The 20,018-nt window shown below is 39.7% G+C and overlaps 1 protein-coding gene across 1 annotated transcript in view; it reads left to right on the forward strand.

Annotated features, from left to right (window-relative positions):
- triqk (triple QxxK/R motif containing) overlaps positions 1 to 20,018 on the forward strand; it is a 129,830-nt gene that overhangs the window by 82,337 nt on the left and 27,475 nt on the right. The window contains exon 8 of the transcript XR_013288781.1: positions 2,817 to 2,864. The gene's annotated coding sequence lies outside the window, so the exon portion shown is untranslated. The remainder of the gene's footprint in view (positions 1 to 2,816; positions 2,865 to 20,018) is intronic.

The following is a 20,018-nucleotide window of genomic DNA, read 5'->3' on the forward strand; positions in this document are numbered from 1 at the left end:
TTTTTTTATCTTATAATCTTTATCTTAATAGGCAAGGCAAGGTTATTTTAATTTATGCAGCACATTTCATGCACAATGTGCTTCACATAGTTAAAAATAAAACATTTAAAGGCATTTTCAAACAAAATAATTTTTAGACATTTTAAGGCAAAGTAAAGAAATAAAAAGTCGCTTAGTAAAATTCCTGAAAGACAAGATTCGGGAAAAATACATGATTGAAATGCTTAAAAAAACTAAGGGGGAGGGAAAAAAAAGCATTCTATTCGCAGTTTATACCATTTGCATGCAGCATAACAGCTAAATGCTTATTCACCGTGTTTGGTTTGAACTTTGGATTCCATAACTGTGACTTAATACTTCTACTTTTTAATCATGACTTTGCGACTTCTTTCTGATAATATTGTGACTTAAAAGACTATTTTTTTGTAATAATGGAAAAACATCTCACAGCATTCCGACTTTTTACTACATGTAACATCCGACTTTTTTTCTCATAACATTGTGATTTTATTCTTGGATATTTAACCTAACATTTTCATGATTTTAACCTTTTAAGACAAATGTTGTCTCCTAATTGTTAGCCTCTTTTTCTTTGCCCACAGTGCCGACTATCAGTGTCACCAAATGAAGGCTAAATAATAAAACCAAGCAAAAAACATGTGGCAGCCAAACAGCTTGTTTACTTCGCCTCCGCTCTACTTTCCCTTTTTTTTTTTTTTTTGGAAGGCGTCCTAAAATTGCGTCGCTGCGGCAGCTGTTTGGCCAGACGGCATTCGCACGCTGTTGCGTTTGCACGCCGCCATACGGGACGCAGCGTGACCGCCACAATAAGCGAGCGCTAAGTAACGCTCGCCGCGTGGCGGCACACCTCGCCAACTTCCAGCGGGTGGGACGGCGCACCCCCGCCGATTGAGACGTACCTCCAAAACGCCGCCGGTTTAATGGCTTCCGTCTTGGCAACCCGAGCTGGCTTTTTTTGGGCTAAATGGCTCCTGGCGTCCATGCGGTGAAATTTCCTCTTTGTGATGTAATTGCGCTTTCGGCCACTTGCGTATTGAGACGCATAAAAAGAAATCCAGTGGGAGGCATTGTGGTCGTCTCCCGCCATGCATTTGTGCTTCGTGTAGCACTTAGTGCCCAGAATGCACTTTAGAAATTAAATAATCAAATATATCGCAATGAATAAATACATCAATAAATAGAAGCTGCTGTAAGAATAATGTCTGTCTGTCAGCATTGATTGTAAATTTTGTTGTAATAGTTGTATTATATGAATAATGAATGAGATCAAATTGCTAGCATAGCGTTCGATATAAAACTAATGCAACTAGTCAGAAAATGTCTTTAAAAAAAAAAAAAAAACTGTAGCCCTTTAAAAAATGAAAATGTACAAAAATATATACAATGATGTAAACGTCGCTAGCTAAATATCAATAAGACATCATGAACAATGCGTAATAGATTGGATATGAATCAAAATTAATACAAATGCAATATTTATTTTCGTATATTGTGAACAAATAAGTTAGCCACTGTCTAGTACTGTATATGCAGAAACATGGAAATATTATTGCAGAGTAAACATTTCTGACTGGCAAGTAAGTTTAAACGCATTTGTAAATACGTTTAAATGTACTCATAGCCTAAAAGCTAAATAGCATGCGCAAGAAAAAAAATGCCCTTTTTTAAAAATGTTTTAACTTATTTTAGCCTGCATAATACAAATACGTTCATTGAGTTCCTTAAACGGTTAATTCATCATTTTTATGATTTATTGATGTCTGCATTGCATGATTTCCCCCTGCACAAGTCAATACCCCGTAGCATTACGGGGAAAAATGCTAAGATTTTAGCATTTAGCCTACAAGTGCGTTTCAATGTACTTGCGTACACATTGGCAGTTCCGCACTCCCTAAATAAAGTAAAAACAGACGATAGGCTTCTTTCAAAAATCTGCAAATTGGCAAATTCACGGAATTCCAAACCTCGAGTATGCTGGGGTTCTCCGTATGTGTGTGTGTGTGTATTCCAGTTTAGTAAAGATGATTAATTTTCTATGTGGTGTTCACGGGTGAGGGTGGGGGTGGGGTGGCCGTCCATCTGTTCGCCGTCCCAGCTGAGTGCTACAAGATGGCTACCGTCACCTCACTTGACTTTTCCTTCCCTCCATTTGCATTTCCTCCTGGCGTCCATCCTCTCCTTTTGTCTTCTCCCCCCCCTCTTCCTTTTTGGTGCGGGAAGCAGAATGTTCATTTTGCATTCGTGAACATGAATTCATTTACACGTGGGCCCGCCATGTAACGAGCTCTTGGAGACGTTCCAGGTGGTGGATGGAAAAAAAAAAAGCGCGAGCGTGGAGGAAGAAGAGCAGCAAGGGCTGAAACAATCTCCCGACCTCTGTCGCCCCACTAAGCTGTCGCATCAATCACACACAGAGAATGCGGGGAGGGGGGTGGGTGGGGGTGGGGGGGGCACAGGTGGGCGAGCACCTGCAAGGAAGCCTACGTCGAGCTTTAGCAGGTTCAGCTTTACGCGTCTTTGAAGGGGTATAAATGGCACCGCAGTCCAAATTTAGAGTTGTGCAAGGTTTGGTGCAGTACCACATTGTGCCACAACGCGCCTGGCAGCACTGCGCTTGATGCCGCATAATTAAAAATCAAGAAGAACAAGGCAATAGAGAGATTATTGTCATATACTATATTTCTAGGTAGCTGCTCCGGCTATGCTAATTTTCGTTAGCATCAAGCTAACAGACATTTGTTAGATAAAAGGATTGGTGTTTACACATTCAATGATGTTTTGTGCCTGTTTTACAGCAAACCAACCGCGAGTGACAAGTTAACAGCTTGAAGCAAGAGAACTGTGTGAGTTCTTTTCATTTCTTCACAGTGATTCTTGACTGGTGCTAATGAAGTCTTTAGAATATGTTTTGAAACGTTGAAATGTTTTTCAAGTGAGTGGGAGAAGTATTTTTTTTTAAATGTTTTTTATGACCGCTCAAATATTGTTTGTCATTGCCTATATTAACTCATTTGAACCCAAAAACGTATAAATATGTTCTATTTTAAATATGGCCATGCTCCCACAGAGGTATTTATACATTTGTTTTTTTTATGCTAGATGTCAACTATGAACTGAAGAGAATAGTTGAAGCAATGCTCGTTATTACAAAAACGGCCAGCAGGTGGCAGCAGAGTATAAGAGATCAACCAGGGCCATGTTGCAATAAGCTCTTTTCCCCACTGTTTTCAACAGATTTGTAAATAATAATTAAACCTAGCTATATTCTAAAGCTAATTTCTGCAAAACAGAAACTCTTTAGAAGAGACTCTAATCTGTCTTTTGGTAGGTTCCATGTTTTTATAACAATAGTTTGCCTTGCAAAATCTGACAAAATCTAGTAAAACAGTCGCGAGCGAAGGGGGTTGCTTCAGTGAAAATGGCTGGGAGTGAATGAGTTAATAATGTAAACCCCAAGACTAATTTTAAATACTCTATGATCTCAAAATACTCTAATGTCAAGTACTCGAAGACTTGGTGTATTTGTCGCCCATAAAAATACCAATTACTACTTTACTCTTAGCCACATTATTACATTTTTAAAAATACAGGCATAACGTTTATTTTTTTGCATTGTCTATTTTGGAATAGAATGGGAAGCCTGACGGGTTGCCAAAGCGGGCAACCCAATTTCTCCAATGAAAAATATTTTTTATTTTATTTTATTTTTTTATAAAAGTACTGATGGTGACTGGAATGGATTAATGACATTCCAATGAGGAAAATTGATGTGTTGTACTGTCTGTTGAGTGGCTGTCTTCGCCCGGGTTCGGAGTGGGGGTGTCGCCAACGTGGCGTCCCCCAAGGCTTGATTCTACTAAAACGCGCTGCCATCTTGGCTTAATACAGTCAATAATCGTAATGGCGTGATCAGCGCGGCAGGCCCCCGTGAAATGGCTTCACATCTGGCAGGCGGGTGGGGTTGGGCGGGGGGGAAATTGGTGCGCGCTGATGAATTAGACGAAGTGACAGAAGAAAGTGTGGAGGAGAGGAGTAGAAAGGTGGAGGCTTTACGGTGAGGCAGATGGGACGATTGATGGTGTCGGAAAAAAGGGGCTGGGGGGGTTGGGGTGTGTGTGGGGGGGGGACTCTTAAAAGTGTAATATAGGCGTCCCCCAAGGAGGAGATTAATGGCGTGCGCCTCTTCGGCACGCTGGCACCGCCTCGTAAAGCAGGGCCGCACATCTGGCACAAGTGGGGGGGAAGGTAGGTGCCCAGCCCTCCGTGTTTTCCTTGAACATGGATGAGATTGATTTTCGAATTTTGTCTTCAAACGTTGCTGCGATCTTCTGCCAAAAATACAATGAGCAAAACTGCAAATTCCTTCCTAGCAAGCCATTTTTTCAACCATTAAAATGGCCGCTTCAAACCAAAATGGCGGAGTTGCTGTGTCTTTTCAGGTATGGCTTCTCCAGACTTTTTTGTTTTTGTTTCGTCTACTTGTGAATTTCAAAGTGAAACTAGCTTCAGGGGCTGAATTTTCGAAAAATTCAATTTGTGCGAGCAAAATCAAGCTTAAAATTCCGAAATGTTACTGCGGCTGAGAAATTCCAATGTGGGAATTCACCTGACAAGAATTCCATTTGAAAAGTCATCTATTGAAATGCAGCGCCAAACTTCTTATATTAAATAAGTTGTTTTAATAGAAATGTTATGTATCAAAAGAAAGAATAAATCTTTGACAGTGACAATGCAGTCAAACATAGTACCAAGATTGCATCTGATGTTATACGGATTATCGCTAATGCTAATGCTAACTCTCCCAGCTCTTCCACAACATTCCAAAGACGAGATACAAAATCAACAAAATAATATGATCTAGCGGCGTCCCGATGAAATGGAGCATCACGTGGGACCGACCCCCCCCCCCTCCCACTTTTCTACCCGTTTAAGCGCCACATCCCCCCGTTCCCGCCGCGTTCCGACACAGATGGCGTAATTAAAGCCAGGTGAGGCGAGAAGGGAAATTTATCTTTGATCAGCACCTTCCGCCTCCAGATTGTCATCCGTGTTGCTAGCGCGATAGCATCGCTAACGCGCCCGAGATGGATGGAGGACGGCGAGCGGGCGGGGGTGGGGGGGGGTCGGCCAGCGTGCTGTCTAGGCAGCCGTTCTTTTGTTCGCCGCGTGCTACTGCGGCTTCCCGCTGGGAGGAGGAGAGCCGGAATGATCTTTGCAGAGCTCTTCAGAGGGAATCATACATGCGCAATGTATGATCCACCTTTTGTCTGCAGCTCATTCTTTGTTCGCATTCGCCGTTTTTTTTTTTCAGGGAAAAGGGCTTTGATATCTTCACATTAGTGATCTTTCATTACATTTCGTTACACTACTGATTTTTCTGCAAAATACATTTTTAGAGATGACGATTCATGATTCGGGTGAACAAATTGATCACAGTTGTCAACGGTATGGCTCAAAAGATTTGACATGTTGGAAAACAACAATTTCTTGAATCCAAATTTTTTCAAGCCTTGTAATTGGCCCCAAAATGACAGTTTGAAACAAAATGGCAGACTTCCTGTTCAGTTTTGTGCATGGCTCCTTGGAAAATTTTTGCGTGTGTTTTGTCTTTGTCGAGATGACCATTCATTTTCGTGTTTATTCGTGAAACTGGTGACGGGTGCGAGTCCTTGAAATGATATTTGGAGTTTGCCAAAAAATGACTGCTTCAAATCAAAGTGGCTGACTGACCCTGACTTTTTGATGTGTGCTGTCATGATAGACATGTCCACCCAATGTGGAACTGGTTGGAGGCTAATTTTTATTTTTTTACCTTTCCAAATTGTCAAACTGATTATCAGAATTTCCTGTTCAATTTCAGGCGCGGATCCTTGAGAGTTTTTTTTGTGAATTTTGTCTTAGTAAAGATGTACATTAAAGTTCATCTTAATTCGTGGCACTGTGTCGGGAACTTTTTTTTTTTTTTTAACCAATCCATGAAATGATCTCTATTTACTGCATCAAACCAAAATGGCCGACTTCCTATTCAGTTTCGGCGATGGCTCCTTGAGACTTTTTTGTGCGTCCGGACATTTCCACCAATTTTCTTGTCGATCGGTGAGACTGATTTTTTTTTTTTTTTTTTACTTTCCGAATCGTCAGAATTATGATCAAACTTTGGAATTTGCCCAAAATGGCCGACATGTTCAGTTCACGATGCACTTTTTCACTCAATTTCATGTCACTGCTGTCAAAAGCCCTAAGGAGGGTCATGGTTAAGAATGAATGAATTAAATACAGTGCTCTCTTTCTCTCTCACACACACATACGCACACACCAAAAACACACCATACGCACTCCCATCCATACTTGCTATGTATAAAATGCACTCTCCATCTTTATTTGCATTCTTCTCCCACGCTTGCGAGAAGCCTCTCATTCATATATAGTGCAGCCGCTTTATTAGTATGCTGAGAATTTATCACTTCATTAAGATGCATGGAGGCACTAATGCTAAATGGCCCCCGTACAGCTCATCTGTGTAATGCATGGCTAACCCCTTCACAATTAGCAAAAATAGGAGCACATGCGCCAAATGTTTGAGGGTTTATTGCTGTGGAAAAAAATGAAAATAAAAAATCATTTACGATGCGCATAAATACGTCGTATGATTCTTAACTCTCTTGTTTCATCCTGCTTCCTGGAGACTATTATTTAGCTGTCACTTATTTGAGATCTAACCCCCCACACACACACACACACACAAAAAAAGCATCCTGACAGCTAACTAGCTAGCCACGTCAGGCACCATTTGACCGGCGAGTGGATAATTGCAACAGCAGGGATAGAAAAGAAAAGATGAAAAGTAAGGGCTGGTATTCACTTAACAGCGCGACTCTTGTAATGCTACGCTAGCAGTAAATTGGCCCCCAGGTGTGTTAGAATTTTGGCCGTTTAAATCGCAGATTATTACAAATGGAGACAGCTAGTCCTCAAAACGACTGAAGAATGTTGTTGTTATTTTTTTTTTACAGTTAAAATGTCAGCCGTCGTGTTACAAAAATGAAGGATATAGCAGTCAGTCTGAGTAGCCGTTGCTAATGCTAACTTTTGTCGTGATTTCCGAAGTAATCGTCAAGCTGATAGTTCAGCAGATTCTGATAACTTTGTCGTCATTTGTGTCCAAAATCCGATTGTGTCCGTCGTTGGCATCACGACAATCGAGGCTAAACATTTGACGTCACAAAGTAGAATATAAAAATAGATTTTTTGTTTGTTTTCTTGTCTAAAATTTTGGGTGGTTTGACGTCACAAGGTAGAGAGACATTCCTGGTGTAGGATTTTTTTACTTAAACCCCAAATTAATAAATTTAGCCAAAATAAAACACGTTTGATGTACAAAACAACCCCTCCAAAAAAAATAAAAAATTCTTTATTTTGCAAAATTTAAAGAAAAAAAAAATGCCAGGCATACATTTTACTGGTTAAACATCCAGGTTGTCTTGTTGACCCATGAACAAAAACAAAACCCCAAAACAGAGTAAAGTTGCTAATTTCTTTCAATTACGTACAAATACACTAAATTTAGTGAAAATAAATAATTTCCATCCAACTGACATTTGGTGCTCGGCAGTGTCCATAAAAAAGATAAAAGGCGCCTATTAGCCGAGGCTGAAGGCATTAGCATGAGGTGGTCTTTATGAATGTGTGCAGCATGGGAATTGAAGAGGGAATATTCACACCTCCTGCCCTCCTTGACACCCCCCCCCAAACCCCCTCGTCGCCTCGTCCCTGCACTTTCAACAGCTGGAAGAAGGTCGCAGAGGGGGGGCAGGGAAGTTGCCGGTGCGTGTAGTAGCTTGTGCGAAAGTGTGAAGCCATCAGCTAGATGTCGGGGCATCTGCCAGCACTAAAAAACACATCTAGTTAATATTTTAGTAAGTGTATGATGTGTGAGTGAGTGAGTGAGTGAGATGAGGGGGAGGGATGGTGGTGATGTAGACCCCCCCAACCTCACCCCTCCCTGATGGAAAAATGTGGCTGACGGTTATGAGAAGACGACCTCATCCCGTTTGTCAAATTCAACAATGGTTTATTTTTGTCAATCTCGGAGAGCAATGCAGAGTTGATGCTGGGTTTTGCCGTGAAATGACTCCTTCTTGTGATTGTCTCCAGATCAGCCCTCGGGATCAGTCAGGAGCGCTGAAAACACGTTGTTGTATGTCAGGATTGTTTTTGTTTCTGGCATTTCAAAAATGCTTGCACAAGCCCAAATGCAACTCGTCTCTGGATTGCCAAATTACGTTTTGCGTGTTAATTGAATCTTTTTTAAAGGACTCCAAATCCTCCCACGATGCGCAAAAAGAATTATTTAATTTTTATTTTTTATTTTATTTTTTATTTTTTATTATTTTTTATATAGAGCTCAGTATTGTTCATTCGGTAATTTTATCATTAATTTTTTTTTTGGTATGTGGGTGAGTATGTGCAAGTGTGTGTGTACTCATTAGTTCACCTAAAACCTATTCAAAATCCCATACCGTTCACCGAAACCGAATACTTCAGAATCCAGCTAGAGTCGTGAGGTTGTCAGGAGACCCGAGGAAGGATCAAAGAAAAGAAAGGAAAGTGAAATCCAGCACCGACCGGACATTAACGACTACCCACCGGGTTACCAACCAAGAAAATGAATTCTAACCTGTGAAACTCATCCTAACCTATCCCAACTCGACCCTACCCGAAATTCACTTAGCCTTCCGCTAATGCTACACCAACCCTAAGACTGTCCTCCGGCGAACCTGAATGACCACACAATTAATGAACATTGAATGCCGCAATCAGACTGAAAAGTTTTCCGTGATTGGAGTGCGACTCCCAGCAGAGGCTTTGAAGCCGCCCGCCATCCCCGAGTAAAGAAAGAAACGCCAGGCAGTACGTTCCCTCTCGAGTGGCTCTATTCGTCATAATTATGTGGTTGTAAAGAAGAGGGGGGGGGAAAAAAAGACTAAAAAGGCTCTAATCAATCTGATTTAATTAAGTGCAGTCAGTCACATGAAACGGGCAGAATGGAATTAATAAGCACATTGTGGATTTGCATTTTAAGCCGTGTAATTATGCCAATCGCGGGCGCCTCGAACGCACACCTTTTGCGCCGCCGGGACAAAAGAGAATTTCTCTCTTTATTTGATCTCGCTGGTAGAGACGCCAGCGTAAGAAATGGAAGCGACGTGATGTCAGCCGCTGTTTTTACCATCGTCACCTTGAACAAACAGCCATTTTAAACATGACAATTGTAAATTACTCGTTTCCATTAAATCCGTTATCCTTAATAGAAGGTTGGACTAGTCAGACTTTTGCAATTTTCTGGATTGTGCCATTTATGAGACCCTTTGAAACATTTTGGTGCCTTTTTCTAAAATAACCCAAGCCCACACCAAAGCATAAATCGACACTAACTGTAACCAAAACCTAAACCTCACTCTGCCCGGTGCTACTTTCTAACTTTACCTCTTCTTTTTCTACTTTTCTACTTCTTTTCCTTCTTCTACTTCTTTTAATTCTACTTCTTCTACTTATTTTTCTTCTACTTCTAGTTCTTTTAGTTCTTCTATTTTTCTACTTCTACTTTTTCTACTTCTACTTCTTCAATAAGTGCGGCAAATAAATGTAATTTTTCCAAATCTAATCTTCTACTTCTTTTTTTTATTCTTCTACTTCTTCTACTTCTTATTTTTCTTCTACTTCTTTTAATTCTACTTTTTTTTCTTGTTCTTTTTCTTCTACTTCTAGTTATTCTTCTTTTAGTTCTTCTATTTTTCTACTTCTACTTTTTCTACTTCTTCTTCTACTTCTTCTTCAATAAGTGCGGCAAATAAATGTAATTTTTCAAAATCAAATCTTGTACTTCTTTTTTTTATTCTTCTACTTCTTATTTTTCTTCTACTTCTTCTCCTACTTCTTCTACTTTTTCTACTTTTACTTCTACTTCTACTTCTTTTTCTTATTCTTCTACTTATTTTTCTTATTCTTCTACTTTGCTATGTTTTAGTGATGTTCTGATGTAAAAGCATTGTATTTTTTTTTAAATCTATTTATTTAATTGCTCTTGCCGAGCTGTGTGTTATGAAAATAATGTAAATAAGAGCGGCAAATAAATGTCATTTTTCAAAATCAAAAATCAAAATCTTCTACTTCTTCTTTTTCCTATTCTTCTACTTCTTCTTCTTCTACTTCTACTTCTTTTTGTTCTTCTACTTCTTCTTCAATAAGTGCGGCAAATAAATGTAATTTTTCAAAATCAAATCTTCTACTTCTTTTTTTTATTCTTCTACTTCTTATTTTTCTTCTACTTCTTCTTCCACTTTTTCTACTTTTACTTCTACTTTTTTCTTCTTCATCTACTTCTTCGCCTTGTACTTCTACTTCATCTACTTCTTTTTCTACTTCTTCTTTTTCTTATTCTTCTACTTCGCTATGTTTTATTGATGTCCTGATGTAAAAGCATTGTATTTTTTTTTTTAAATCTATTTATTTAATTGCTCTTGCCGAGCTGTGTGTTATGAAAAGAATGTAAATAAGAGCGGCAAATAAATGTCATTTTTCAAAATCAAAATCTTCTACTTCTTCTTTTTCCTATTCTTCTACTTCTTCTTTTTCCTATTCTTCTACTTCTTCTACTTCTTTTTGTTCTTCTACTTCTTCTTCAATAAGTGCGGCAAATAAATGTAATTTTTCAAAATCAAATCTTCTACTTCTTCTTTTTTTTATTCTTCTACTTCTTATTTTTCTTCTACTTCTTCTTCTACTTTTTCTACTTTTACTTCTACTTTTTTTTCTTCATCTACTTCTTCGCCTTGTACTTCTACTTCATCTACTTCTTTTCTACTTCTTCTTTTTCTTATTCTTCTACTTCGCTATGTTTTAGTGATATTCTGATGTAAAAGCATTGTATTTTTTTAATCTATTTATTTAATTGCTCTTGCCGAGCTGTGTGTTATGTAAAGAATGTAAATAAGAGCGGCAAATAAATGTCATTTTTCAAAATCAAAAATCTAAATCTCCTACTTCTTCTTCTACTTGTACTTCTTTTTCTTGTCCGTCATGACCCTAATCCCAACCTTACCCTACCCTTAGCCTAACCCTAAACTTACTCTACCCCTAACCACTCAACCCAACTGTCCCCAACCCTCATTTCCACCCTTCCGGAATTCTTTGCAAAAGAGATTTCCAGCCAAAGCAATTTTCACGCCCTGAATTTGTTTGCGACTGACAACAACCTAAATCAGTTTTATTTCTGTCGTATTTCTGACACCCATCCATGGATTTTATTGCCTCCATTGTGCTGGCGTAGTTACGTCGAACAGCAGGATGCAGTTCAGCCCCGGAGTGAAATAACAAGCATGTAAGATTACCAATTTCAAGCGATTGGTCTCCCGTGTCGTCACGTCTCGGGGGGGGCCGCCTGGCGCCTTCATCGAGATGCTAGTTGCGTCCCGCCGCTGCGAAGCCATAAAAGTAGCGCCGGGGCTCTGCCAGCGCACGCTAGCACAGCGGCGTAGCATATGGGTCAGATTTAATCGCAATCATTTCATTTCCCCTCTTCATCAGCTCTGCGCCAGATAGCGCCATTTTGGAAGCGGCGCTACGCTACCGCCCAGGAAATATGACAGATAAGACGACTCATGTAATAAGACCAGGGTTGTTGTTTTTTTTGTCAATCTGATAAACCGCCAAGTTTTTTTTTTTTTTTTTTTTTTTTTGCGACGGCGGTGCAGAAATGCGGCTAAAAATATAAGAAACAAATTAACTGTGTTGATTAGCAACGCAAAGGTTGTCGATGGCGTCTGAGAAAACCTGGCGCGGTAGCGACGGCGATAACGTCGATGTGGCAGATAGCGTAAATCCTTGTTGCCGTGACCAATCTTATCGCCTTTCTATTAAAAGGGATGGGAAGGCTGTGGTGTGGGGGGGGGGGGGGGTGTCGTTGGGGATTCTGTGCCGGAGCTTGGGTTCAAGACTCGTTGATTGGTTAGAAGGATGCTTGGATTGGTTGTTTGGTTTGTTGCGAGACTTCACAGCTGTCTTGAATGCAGCTCTAGTTACAGCCAAGGGTTAGACTTTAAATTGGAATTTCAAGACTGGTTTAGGGTTTCAGACAAGATTCTGTGTTTTCAAATTAGGGTTTCAAGGATTAGGTTTCAAATAAGGGTTAGGGTTTCAAATTCGAGTTTCAGGCCTTGTTTGGGGTTTCCACAAAGGAACAGGGTGTCAAATTATGCCTAGTTTAAGTTCTAAATAAGGGTTAGGATTCGAGTTAAGGTTTCAAGCCTGGTTTAGGATTTTAAATTAAGATTTCAAACCCTTAGTTGGGGTTTTAAACAAGCATCCAGGTTTAAAATGAGCTTGCAAGCCTGCTTTATGTTTCAAGTTAGGCTTTCAATTTAGATTTAGGGATTCAAATTAGGGGTTCAGTCCTTTGTTAGGGGTAGGGTTTTTAATGAATGTTTTAAACCCAATTAAAAAATTTAAGACTTATTTTACGGTACAAATTACAATTTCATCCTGGATTTAGGATTACAAAGTAGGGCATCAAGCCTTGTTCAGGGTTTCGAGTTAAGATTTCAAGTCTTTGTTAGGCTCTTGAACTGGAATTACGGTTTAATATTACATTTCAAGCCTCGTTTTTTGCTTAGGTTTTATGGCTAGGGTTTTGAAATTAGGGTTTCAAGCCTTTGTTAAGGGTTTTAAACAAGAGTTACTTAATTCTGTCTGTTAGCGAGAGCCACTACATCGTGATAACTTACATTGATGTTTCTGCATTTGGCAATTTATTATTATATTATATTATTAGTATGGGATTTTTTTTAATGGGCTTTAGGTGAACTGATGAATACACACACGCTCGCACGCACGCACGCACACACACACACACACGCACATACACATTCTCACCCACATACAAAAAAAAAGTATATATATATATATATATATATATATATATGTGTGTGTGTATATGTATATATATATGTATATGTATTTAAAAAAACAACAAAAAAAAAAACATTTATTAAATTTTTTTTAATTGATTTGTTGTTTTTAAAAAAAAAAAAAAAAAAAAAAAAAAGGAGAGCAATGATGATGTCAAATCGAATGAACAATACTGAGCTCTTCTGAAAAAAAACAAAAAAAAAAAAAAACAAGAGTTAGGATTCCCAATTGAGGTTTTTAGCTTGGTTAAGTTTTTCCCCAAACTGGTTAGGGTTTCAAATGAGGGTTTCAAGCCTATTTTAGTATTTTTAACAGTTAGGGTTAGGATCAGGATTTCAAGAATAACTAAGTGTTTTGAACAAGGGTTAAGGTTCTAAATATGGATTTTGGCCTGGTTTGGGTTTAAAGCCTAATTGAGTGTTTGAAACAAGTTTCAGGTTTTCGGACTGGTTTAGGGTTACAAGCTAGCCTGGTTTTAGGGTTTGAATGAGGGTTTTAAGTACTTTGAATCTGTAGGTCAGTACACACGAGCAGTCGAAAGTTCGGCCACTTGAAAGTCTGTCTCGTGAGCTGAACCCATTAAACAAATGGAGAAAAAAGTGCAACAATAGTCAATAGATGCGTCCTTCCTCATCGCTGTCTGCTGCTTTTTATTTACTATTTAACACACACACAAACACACGCCTGCACGCTGCCTAATGGCTTTTCAAATGCTTTAAAAGGGGAAGGTCCCCCCCCACACACACACACACACTCGCCCGCCCGGTGGTCCATTATTGCCAAAAGCGGCCGCGGTCCAAGGATGCCAAATACTAATGAAGCCCCCCCCCACACACACACACACAACCCCCTCGCATTAAAGGCCATCACGCTAGCAAACATCCAAAGGATTCGCCGCATATCGGACGCGCTTTTGGCCTTGGGAAGGAAAACCAGTGCTTAGGATGTTATTTAGTTTAAGCGGGGAGACGTTTTGAAAAGATGCGCATTATTTTAGCAAGCGTTTGTTTGTCACGGAGGACACACTTTGATGTCTCCCCATTTGGGCATAGTAACTGTATGGAAAAGTAAGGTTTCAAGCTTAGGTTAGGGTTTTGAATGAGGATTTGACTTGGAAGATGAAACTCGTGCTGTCACTATTGAATATTTTTTAGAATCAATTAATGTTTTTTTTTTCTTTTTCTCAGGAGAGCTCAGTATTGTTCATTCGATTTGACATCATCATTGCTCTCCTTTTTTTAAAAAACAAACAAACAAATAAATTAAAAAAATGTAATAAATGTTTTTTTTTTTTTTTAAATATATATACATATATATATATATATATACATATACACATTTGTATATATATATATATATTTTTTTTTTTGTATGCGTGTGAGTATGTGCGTGTGTGCGTGCGTGCGAGCGTGTGTGTATTCATCAGTTCACCTAAAGCCCATTAAAAAAAAATCCCATACTAATAATATAATATAATAATAAATTGCCAAATGCAGAAGCATCAATGTAAGTTATCACGATGTAGTGGCTCTCGCTAACAGACAGAATTAAGTAACCGGAATTAGGTTAAAAAATTCTATATACGTAGACCATGTTTCTATAAATTTTGATATTTGGTTTTTATTTGAGGCAGATATTTTTTCCATTAAAATGTGATTTATGAGGAGGTTAGACCATTGGTCGATATTCAGAGTTTGTTTATTTTTCCAGTTAACAAGAATTGTTTTTTTTGCGATAGTAAGGGCTACAAGTGTAGATTGAAATTGTTTATGTGGTAAGTCAGTTGTTGTTAGGTCACCTAGCAAACACAAGTTTGGAGATAAAGGTATCCTACAGTCCAAAATGGCGGAAAGTTTTTCTAAGACTTTAGTCCAGAAATACATAACCGGAGTACATAACCATAAAGCATGAACATAAGTGTCTGTAGTGTTTTGTAAGCATTGGAGACAAAGAATCGATTAATCTAACGGTTAATCAACTAATCGGATTCATTTTAATTTTGCATTGAAGTGTATCACAAAAGCTTTAACTCATTCACTCCCAGCCATTTTCACTGAAGCAACCCCCTTCGCTCCCGGCTGTTTTACTGGATTTTGACTGATTTTGCAAGGCCCACAGAATATTGTGTTCTATTGCTATAAAAACATGGAAGCTACCAAAAGAAAGACTAGAATCTCTTCTTTGATCAGGAAAAAAGGTTTATTTGTATCTGTTTCTGTTTTGCAGCAATTGATGTTGTTGCGATTGATGTTGTACGGTTCAGTCATTGCTTTCCAAAGTAAAAACAGATGTTTGCAAGTGTCTTATTTTGCTTAAAACACAGGAAATAATCAGTCTTCTTTCATGAAGGACTACAGAAATCAGTATACAATTACTGTTGATATGCTGAAATCAGAGGATTTGGACAATTTCCAATTAAAAATGGCCCCAAACTTCAACACTTTTTATTCTTGACCACTCGATTCATTCGTCAAGTATGAAATCACCTTGTTACTATCATGTGCAGTTCTGCTGCTCCGCTGTACATAAAAATGGACGTTGTTGTAAGGGAGTGGCGGGAAAAAAAACTAGTAGTAATTGTAAAAAACAAATGTTGCATATTTAATGAATGTAATTGCACGGCAGGGCACGTTGAGTTAATAGTCGGGCAAAAGGGTGGGGGGGGGCGGTTAGTTGGGGCTTGTCAAGTGTTTTTCGGAGCTTTGATTGCAATTTGGCTCAAATAATGATCTCATTGGGGCATGAGGGCGGTCCGGGCTGCTCCCATGGCAACGCGTGTGTGTGCTTTGTCGTCAACAGCGTGTCTCCACTTTTTTTTTTTTTTTTTTTCATTTTGACTCTTTTGTGTTTGTTACATCCCTTCCGTGTATTAGCACGGTCGACGCTAACGTTAGCTCAGCTGCTCGTTGCAATGTGTTTCGCATGAACATGATAAACTGCCCACCACCCCCAAGTGACCCGGCCAAGCTCGTTAGACGCAATGGAACGCATGAGTCGCCGCTAATTGTTTTCCTCTCCGCTGACAAACGAATGCTGCAGCACCCCCCCCCCCCCCCCCCCCCACCCACCCGCTAATCACACTCGCGCGGGTCCGACACGTGCGAGTGGGCGACGAGGCTACACAAGTTCAAACGGAGCCATTAGGGCGCTTTGTCTCCTGTCAATCACAGACAGGCATTGTAATCGCATAAAATCAAATCAAAATGAAAAAGGGGAAATAAATTTGCCTTGTAAATTTGACATATTTACTTTAAGTTATTTTGTCAGTGTGTGTAGCTAATTAAAAAAAAAAATAGTAAATTGTTACGACCATGTTTTCACCATTAAACAAGAGGCCTTTAAATAAGCTTGTTTGAATTTATTTCTATGGGGGTGCGTGGTTGATAGTGGTGCGCTATGTTTATTCAGAAATATATTTATTTTTATTTTGTCGCACCTTGTGATCTTAAACATGATGGGGCAATTTTTTTACTTTTTTCAAGGTGTGCGGGCAAGCGGGGGTGCGCCTATTTGCATCATGTAGTAATTATGAATAAATATGATTTAAAGGAGCTTCATTTTCACTTTTTTGAAGGGGTGTGCAGAGGAAAGGGGTGCATCTAGCTTGTAAAGACAATTTTAGAACATGTTGATCATTTTTATCATAATGGATGTAAATTTGCTATGTTTTGATTTTTTGGGGGAGGAGGGGTTGCAAGGAGAAGAGGGGTGCGCTTAGTTTTTGGTAAAAAAAAAAAATTAAAATTTATTTTGATCATGTTAGCATTGTGGTGCATTGAATATTTTATTGTAATGTTGTGGGGTTTTTTTTCTTTTAAACAGATTGCAAAATGATGCATAATGTCGTTAAATGAACTAACGTTTAATGGTTTTTCAAGGGTGTGAAAGGAGGAAAGGAGGTGCGCCTAGCTTGTTTTAGCTACTTTTTAAAATCATTTCATCACATTTTGATCATGTTTTTAACGATATCGCACAGACTTTTTTAAATTGGCTTTGTTTTGACCTTTTTTCAAGAGTGTGTGTGTGTGTGTGGAGGTGAGGGGGTGCACCTAGCTTGTGGTGGCTAATATTTTACTTTACTGTCATGTTCGCATAATTAAACAAAATGAGCTATGATTTGACATTTTTTCAAGAATGTTTGCGGAGGGGGTGCGCCTAGCTAGCCTTAGCTAATCCCCCCCCCCCCCCATTTATTTCTCTTGCGTTTTTAATACATTTGCATGAAAAGCACAAGCTTTAATGGATTAGTAGCAGGTAGGGTGGGAAAAAGTTCAAACAGACGGTCGCCCGGGCTTCGAGCCACCCCCTCCTCGTCACATCCTCGATGCCCACCGACGGCCATTGTTGCAACAGGCCCCAGCTGGGCGGCCGCCAAAGCCCGCTCGTTACCCGATGACTGATCGCTTCATATCAGGTGTGTGCGAGCGGCGGGGGGCCAGCTGGACCGGGATTTTTGCGGGGGCGGGGGGTGGTGGTGGGGGGGGGGGGTTCTTGCTCTAGCCAGGTGGGTGATGATGATGGATGAAGCCTGAGGGAGTTTTGGGCGCTATCCCATGCCAATCACAGCACATGGCGAAGCGGCGCGGGTATTCATATTTCGATGGATTGTTTATAGGTTAGTAACGACACGAACTGTCGTATGTAACAATAGGATTATATATTGGATGTAAAAAATCATTTAAAGGGTAACGTAAATTGACGTTAGCAGCAATCTGTACAGGCTAAAAGTCTTGAGACACTTCTGCATACAATCAAATATGGAAGTGTTTGAAAACTTTTGACGACAAAATATCCAACGCCATAACGCGGCTTCTCCTTTCATTTGATTCGTTCGCCGTCGTGTCCTCCGCGCTCCACAATGCCGGTGATTATTTTTGTGACAGGTTAATTCTGCGTGGCAGCAAAATCTTTTTTTTTTTTTTTAAATGCTTGGCTTTCTTTCTTGCCAATTAACCTTGCCGGGCCTTTCAATTACAACCAGTGGCCTCTATCTTTTTTTTGTCTCTGCTTGTTTTTCATCAAGCATTCAAGTCGGGCTGAATGACTTGAGGACAGAAAAAAAAAAAAGAAAAAAAGTTGTCATCACCTTGGCCGCAAATTGCCATCTCCAAAAGGATTTACTTTACCCGCCCGCAAAGCAATTTTCTCCCGTCAAGTCGTGTCACTTCTTTGTGCCGCCATGCAGGAATTTGGCCTTCCAACACTGAATGTCATCCGTTGAAATAAATAACGCGGCATTTCGGCGGAAAAAAACACAACTTGTTGCAAAATATCATGATTTGTATTGTAGGAATGTCAAGATCCAAAACAAACTTATTATTGCTGGGGGGGTTAAAAGATGATTTTTTTTTACCCAGTTTTAAATAACGCCTTTTTTCTATATAAAATGTAAAGCGTAACTTTTAAAAAAATCAAAAATAAGCAATTGGGCTTTAACTTTTAACTCTTTGACTGCCAGACGTTTTCAGAAAAGGGATGCCGTGGGTGCCAGCCGATTTAAGCATTTTGACTGATCTTTCAAGGTCCACAGAAAATTATGTGTTTGGACTATGGAAACACACATACTGCCAAATGAAAGATTGGACTCTCATCTTTCATCAGAAAAAAAAGTTTGTTTCTACCTTATTCCGTTTTTCAGTAATAGAAAATGGTTAGTTTCACCTCTGTTTTGAAACAAACGTCTTTGGCACTCCTCCCTAGGATTTTACTAAACGTTATTTAACGTTTTTGGCAGTCAAAGAGTTAAATATAACCAAATTCCTCCTAGCTAAACGTTTTGCTTTTTAAACTGTTTAATAAATTGAATCATACAAAGATGACATAATGGACTCGTGCAAAATGATTTTTCAATGCCTTAGTTTGTGAGTCAGCAGGATTGTGAAAAAATACACAAACCGCTTTACCAAATTTTTTTACATAAAAACATAACAACTCGACAGCAAGTTGCAAAATGGCCGCCTTCTGATATTGATAGAAACTGCTGAACTCATATTCCAATAACGTAATATTGACCAGAATACCATATTTAGACTAACGGGGCTCCATGGAACACATTATTGGCAAGAATTTTGGGGGGTTGACTTCCCCTTTAAGGACTCAAATTTGAGTTCCTTCATTAATTCATTAGCGCGATTACGTAAAAATCACAAATTCCTCAAAGCATAGATTTCCAATGAATTCTATTAGACTACATCAGGTGAGAAGATGAGAATTAAAATTGCGCAACCTACTTGAAAAAAAAAACACACACAAAAACAAACACCACACAAAAAAATCAGGCTTCGTGGACGCCGTTTCTCTGCCGACAATCGCAGCGAAACATCTTGACGGCCGGAGGTGCGAAGAGGATAGGCGCTGAGGAAACCTGCAAGGGAAGAGCCAACTACGTGTGTGTGTGTGTGTCCTGCGATAATGTTGCAGGGGCAGCAGGAAACACACACAGCGCCTGTTTTTGCTGCCGGAGGGGGGAGGGGGGTTCCTGGAAGTCAAGCGCCCGGTGCGATCGGACACGCACGCACACACACGCGCACGCACAGGATACCTCGCCTCCGAAAAGGGGAAACATGCTGCGTGCGATACACATGCACACAGACGAGCAGACTTCCTGCGTTTTGCCACCTACCGGGCGGCCCACCTGTGTCACCAAGATGGCGGACCCCCCCCCCGCGTGTGGGCAAAACAAGCGCACACACATACACACACACACACAGCGGTCATTGAAAGACGGCCCGTCGTGGCCCGAGGCCGAGCGATGAGCGCGAGCAGCTTCAATATGGCCAATGTCTGCTCTGTATGCGTTATAAAGAGGTCAAGGTTGAAGGGAGGAGGGAGGAGGAGCTTAAAGAGATGGTCGTAATGACACCTTCTCAATTTTTTTACTTTTTTTTTTTGCACCAAGTACCACCTAAAAAAAATCTGTACTCAATGCAGTCCTAAAATATGACGTGCTAATGTCGCAAACTAAACTGTACTTAGGGATTCTTTTGCGTACCACTAGAGGGAGCCTGCGAACACTGCAAAATAGTTTTGTG

This window comes from Vanacampus margaritifer, chromosome 17, assembly GCF_051991255.1.
Source record: "Vanacampus margaritifer isolate UIUO_Vmar chromosome 17, RoL_Vmar_1.0, whole genome shotgun sequence".
NCBI classification, from domain to species: Eukaryota; Metazoa; Chordata; class Actinopteri; order Syngnathiformes; family Syngnathidae; genus Vanacampus; species Vanacampus margaritifer.